This window comes from Tursiops truncatus, chromosome 7 (assembly GCF_011762595.2).
Source record: "Tursiops truncatus isolate mTurTru1 chromosome 7, mTurTru1.mat.Y, whole genome shotgun sequence".
NCBI lineage: Eukaryota > Metazoa > Chordata > Mammalia > Artiodactyla > Delphinidae > Tursiops > Tursiops truncatus.
In genome coordinates, this window is record NC_047040.1 from 112,191,748 (window position 1) to 112,197,747 (window position 6,000).

The 6,000-nt window shown below is 45.7% G+C and overlaps 1 protein-coding gene across 2 annotated transcripts in view; it reads right to left on the reverse strand.

Moving 5' to 3' along the window:
- CYFIP1 (cytoplasmic FMR1 interacting protein 1) overlaps positions 1–5,794 on the reverse strand; it is a 93,028-nt gene extending 87,234 nt beyond the window's left edge. Inside the window, exon 1 of one of the 2 annotated variants that reach the window (XM_019931788.3) lies at positions 5,668–5,794. The gene's annotated coding sequence lies outside the window, so the exon portion shown is untranslated. The remainder of the gene's footprint in view (positions 1–5,667) is intronic. The other variant, XM_073807858.1, reaches the window with a different exon arrangement.
- Positions 5,795–6,000: the final 206 nt, after the last annotated feature.

Sequence of the window (6,000 nt, forward strand, 5' to 3'; positions counted from 1 at the left end):
ATTTGCAAATCATATATCTGATAAGGGATTGTTATCCAAAATATATAAAGAATTCCTACAACTCAACACTAAAAAAAACAAACAACATGATTAAAAAATGGACAAAGGATTTGAATAGACATTTCTGTAAAGAAGATACACAAATGGCAAATAAGTACATGAAGAGATGATTGACACCATTAAGCATTAGGGAAATGCTAATCAAAACCAGAATGAGATACTACTTCACACCCATTAGGGTGGTTATTATTAAAAAAAAAAAAAAAAAACACCAGAAAATAACAAGTGTTGGTGGTGAGGATGTGAAGAAACTGGAACGCTTGTGCATTGTTGGTACACATAAAGGCTGGCGAAGCTGCTATGGAAAACAGTATGACAACTGCTCAAAGAAATTAAACATTGAATTACCATGTTCATAGCAATGCTTAATTGGTGTCTGGAATAGTCATGTTCATAGACAGGAAGTAGAATGGTTGCTACCAAGAGCTGGAGGAATAAGGGAATGGGGAGTTAGTGTTTAAGTGGGTGCAGACGCAGACATAGAAAACAAACTTATGGTTACCAAAGGGGAAGTGGGGGGAGGGATAAATTGGGAATTTGAGATTAACAGATACTATTATATATAAAATAGATTAACAAGGACCTACTGTATAACACAGGGAACTATATTCAATATCTTATAATAACCTATAATGGAAAAGATCTGAAAAAGAACAGATATGTGTGTATGTATGTATATGTATGTGTATATATATGTGTATATATACAAAACGGAATCACTTTGCTGTACACCTGAAACGTACATCAACCATACTTCAAGAAAATAAAGAAATAAATAAGTGCAGAGGTTCAGTTTTGGATGAAGAAAAAGTTTAGGGGATGGATAGTGGTAATGGCTGTACAACTTAATGCTACTAAACTGTACACTTAAAATGGTTAAAATGGTAAATTTTGGGTTATTTTATTATAGTAAAAAAAATCAGGCAAGATGATTTCCCTAATTTATTTTTGAATCATTTTTTTCAGATATTCCAGTGTATTTTCCCCTTCATATAAATTTTAGAGTCAGTTTGTCTTTTATCTATAAAAACATCCTCCTGGGCTTCCCTGGTGGCGCAAGTGGTTGGGAGTTCGCCTGCCGATGCAGGGGACACGGGTTCGTGCCCCGGTCCGGAGGATCCCACATGCCGCGGAGCGGCTGGGCCCGTGAGCCATGGCCGCTGGGCCTGCGCGTCCGGAGCCTGTGCTCCGCAACGGGAGAGGCCACAACACTGAGAGGCCCACATACCACACACACACACACAAAAAAACATCCTCCTGAGACTTCTAATAAACAAAAATATCTTATGACCCAGCAAGAACACTTCTAGATTTCTATCCAAAAGACATTATAACATATGCCCACGTAAAGACTTGTACATGAGTCTTCATAGCAGCAGTTATTCATAACAGGCAAAAAATGGATCTAATGAATGGTTAAACAAAACGTGATATATCCACACAATGGAATACAATGCAACAAAAAGGAATGAAATGCTGGTACATACTAGAACAGGGATAAACTCCAAAAACATTATGCTAAGTGAAGGAAGCCACACATAAAGCCCACAAATTGTACACTTTCGTTTATGTTAAATGTCCAGAAATGGCAAATCTATAAAAGAAAGCAAATTAGTGATTAGCTGGAATAGGGCCTACGAATGGGGATTAACTGTGAAAAGTCATGAGCGATCTTTACTGGGGTGAGATCCGTATGTTCCAAAACTGGGTTATGGTGCTGCTGCCCAACTCCGTAAATCTACTAAAAATCACTGCCCACTTGAAGTAGGTAAATTTTATAGTATGTACATTATACATCAATAAAGTTAAAATATTTTTTTGCTGCAGTATTTGATTGGAATTGTGTTAAATCTATAGATCAATTTGGAGAGAACTGACATCTTTACTATGTTGAGTGTTCCAACCCATGACCACAATGTGCCTCTCCATTTATTTACATGATCTTTGTTTCATTCATCAGCATTTTGTAGTTTTCAGCATATAGATCCTGCACGTGGTTTATTAAATTTATATGTAAGTATTTGATTTTTTGAAGCTGCTGAAAATGGTATTTTTTAAAATTTCACTTTCTAATTGCACATTGCTTGTATATAGAATAAGACTGACTTACATGTGTTGACTGCATTTCGTGACCTTGTTAAACTTCACCTACTAGTTCTAATAGTTTTTTCATAGATTCCTTGGATTTTCTATGTAGATACCATCTGCAAAAAGGGACAATTTTATTTTCTCTTTCCAATCTGCCTTTTATTTATTTTTCTGACCTTACTGCCCTGGCTAAAATAAAGTTTTTAAATTACATAGCTGTGGTTAACCCATGCTATACTTATTTTGGTTGCAAAAACAATGAGTAGCTAGGACTGGTTAGTTATATAAAAGCTTTAGAAAACATAGCACGAATAGTAACAGCCCCTTATACAGTACATTTCCTATATATATTACACCTCATTTGATCTTCATCACAACCTAATAGGTGCTTTTCCCATGATACCAAAGAAGAAAAATGGTCGAAGGTAGTCCAAGCAACATACCCACCGGGGCTCAGGTGAACACATAGCAGACATCAACAACAGTCAAAGCAGTGGATTTGCCAAGACCCAACTTGATCACACCTGCCAAAATGTATCTTTCTTCCCACTGGCTAGTGGGCAACCCCAGGCACTGACTGAGCTGACCCCTCTATAAACCGGTGCTAGTGAAACGCAGATCAAAAGCCAGGACACAGACTGTCACACAGACTGAGGGAACACCGGCCCACCTGGGAGTGGAGGCAGGTGCTCCTGGAGTGGTACCTGAGCAAGCACAGTGCCTTCAAAAAATCGCAGGTAAGTGATTCAATAGGTGTGTGAGGGTCAGGTCCTAGGGTCTAACATTTTGCAGAAGGCATTACTGACAGCTTCTTTCTAATTTCTTTTTTTTTTGCGGTACACGGGCCTCTCACCGTTGTGGCCTCTCCCGTTGCGGAGCACAGGCTCCGGATGCGCAGGCTCAGCGGCCATGGCTCACGGGCCCAGCCGCTCCGCAGCATGTGGCATCTTCCTGGACCGGGGCACGAAGCCGTGTCCCCTGCATCGGCAGGCGGACTCTCAACCACTGCGCCACCAAGGAAGCCCGTGCTTCTTTCTAACTTTTAACTTATGAGTGTGCAGTCAGACGGCTGGATTCAAAGTCTGGCTCTGCCACTTACCAGGCATGTAACTTTAGGCACATACTTCACCTCTTGGTCAGTTTCCTCATCCATAAAGTGGGAGTAATAATTGCACCCACCTCTGAGGGTCGTGAGAATAATTAGTATGTAGAGCACTCAGGAGTTAGCCAACTACAGCCCATGGTCTGCTTCTACAAGCAAAGTCCTACTGGGGCACAGCCATACTCATTCATTACAGACTGTGCCGACTTCTGCTGCAACAGTGCAACTGGGGAGGCTGTGACAGAGACCACACGGCCTGCAAAGTTGTAAGTAGTCACTATCTGGACCTTTACAGGAAAAGTAGCCCTGGCTTAGAACGATGCTGGAGCAAAGTAAGTACTCAAGGAATGTTAGCTATTATTTAGACCCTAATTTACTTCCAGAACGATAAACTTGAGTATATACATAAAGATATACACACAAGCATTGACTATGGGGGTGACAAACGTAAAATAACAATGTCAATTAACAGGTGGTTGATTAAATAAATTGTAATGCAGCTACACTATATACAGCCATTAAAAGGAATGAAGGCTATCCATGTGTATATATACTGTATGTGCGAACATGTTAAGATTTCCAACATCTTTAAATAATCCGAGATCATTAAGTGAAAAGGTATGATGCTACATGCAGTCTCTCATTATGTTACAAAAAGAACACACACAAACAAAACCTATGTGTATGCACAGAAAAGGCCAAGATAGAAGTACTGAGGGAATTTCACTTTTAGTATATGTAGCTGAGTACTGTTTGAATTTTTTAATAAGCTCAAGTTCTGTAATTTTTCTCATGACTCAAAAGTGTTATTTGAATGGCTCAGGTTGTACCCTAGTGGTACAAGTTCTAAACTTTAATGTCTTTACCCCAGGGACAAACTAGAGTATGGATGAATCGCAAACGCATTATGCTAAGTGAACTAACCAGACTCAAAAACTACATATGACATTCTGGAAAAAGCAAAACTGTAGGAATGGAGAACAGATCAGGGGTCAGGAGTTGGGAATGGGGGTGCCTACAAAGGGACAGGAAGAAGGAGTTCAGCGGGGTGATAAAACTGTTCTGTATCTTGACTGTGGTGGGAGTCACACTACACTAAGCATTTGTTAAAACTCACTGAACTGTACCCCACAAAGTGAATCTTACTATGTGTAAACTTAAAAATAAATTTAAGTAAACACACATACAAAACAAAAACACTTGGGGGGTAACTCTTCTTTGGGCGACCTATGAGCACACAAATGTATGTATTAATACAGGAAATGTCTGCCACCACATTTCCCTGGTTCGCCTCTGGCACAGAGATGATGCCGCTGCGCGAAGGCAGCGTTGGCACCACCTTCCTAACTGAATTCCCACAAACGCAAACCTGCCGTGGCCCTGAATGTTTTCTTCGAGCTCCGTGCGCGTAGATCTGCGCTTTACTCGAAAAACCTCGAAGGGCCTTCAGGGAGAAGGGACGGCAGGCACCGGCGCGCACCGTCACAGGCCGGCGCCCCAGCCGAGCGGCCCGGGCAGGATCTTCCAGCACGAGCCCAGAGCCGCTGCAGCCGCTGGTGAGCTGTCAAGAACAGCAACCTGAGCTAGGCAAGGGGAATCACTGCTGATTCAATCACGGATCATTGACGGAATCACGTCGATAACGGCCAAGAAATACCACCCGGCTCACCAGCTTCGGCCAAGCACTGTGCGGCGAGGCGCACAGCACCCTCCTCTCCTGTAAAGGGAAACTCCCAGGTCTCCCACAGAAGCGCAGACCGTCCAACACGGGGCTTCATAAGCAACGCTATCCTGCCGTTCAGACCTGACACTAGAGTGGACGTGGTCCGGACACCTCTCTCGGCTTAGAAAACGCTCCTTAAGCCCCATTGCCAAATTACTCTTCCGCCCTTTTCTCCCGCCCACCAAGCGCTGAGAATTAGGAGCACGCATTTCAGGCTTGAAATAGACAATTTAGTCTGGCTATACTGAACCGCGCTGCCCAAGTAACAATCCCGGCTCCTTAACAAAGCCCCAAACTCCTCTCTCCAAGAATCTGCAAAATGGTCTCGCTCGGCCAGAGTCTCCCTCCTTCCCTCAGACAGGGGCACAAAGCACGACCTCAGCGTAAACCGCCTGCTCCTTGCTTTCCAACAATAACTGGAAAACCCCAATGTACCCCGTCCCCACTGGAGTTTCGCCACGTGCCGGGGGCGCTGGGGCAGGGGTCCGCGACTCCCGGGCCGGAGCGCGGTGGCCAGGGCCATCCTGGGAGGCGGCGCAGCCGGGGAGGCCGCGCGGCCGAGGTCCAAGTCCCGGCCGCTCGCGGGGCCCCGGCCCGGCACCGCCGCCTTCCAGCTCCCTCCCGGCCGGGTTTCGAGCGAGGTCCCGATCCCACCTGGGCGGCGGAGTGGGGCGGAAGCGGCAGCGTTCCTCACCTTGGTCCGCGGCGGCGGCTCTGGGGTCCCGGGCGGGCCCTGGGAGTCTCCCGGCCGAATGAGTCACCGAGGCGGGTCGGGAATGCTCCAGGAAACACCCGGCCTCCTCCCCTTCCTCCCGGGGCGGGGGCTCTCCCGGCTCGGCCCCTTCCTCCCAGCGCTCCTCCCTCCGCGCTCCTTCTCCAGCCCAGTCCATCCGCTCCTCCATGCCTAGCTCCCTCCCCCGACTCCGCAGTCCGGCAGTATGCCGGGCCGCGCTCCTCTCCGGCCGCAGAAAATGCTCCCCAGGGAGAGAGCCTCCAGGGCCACCTGCCGGCTTCGGCGACCTCAGCT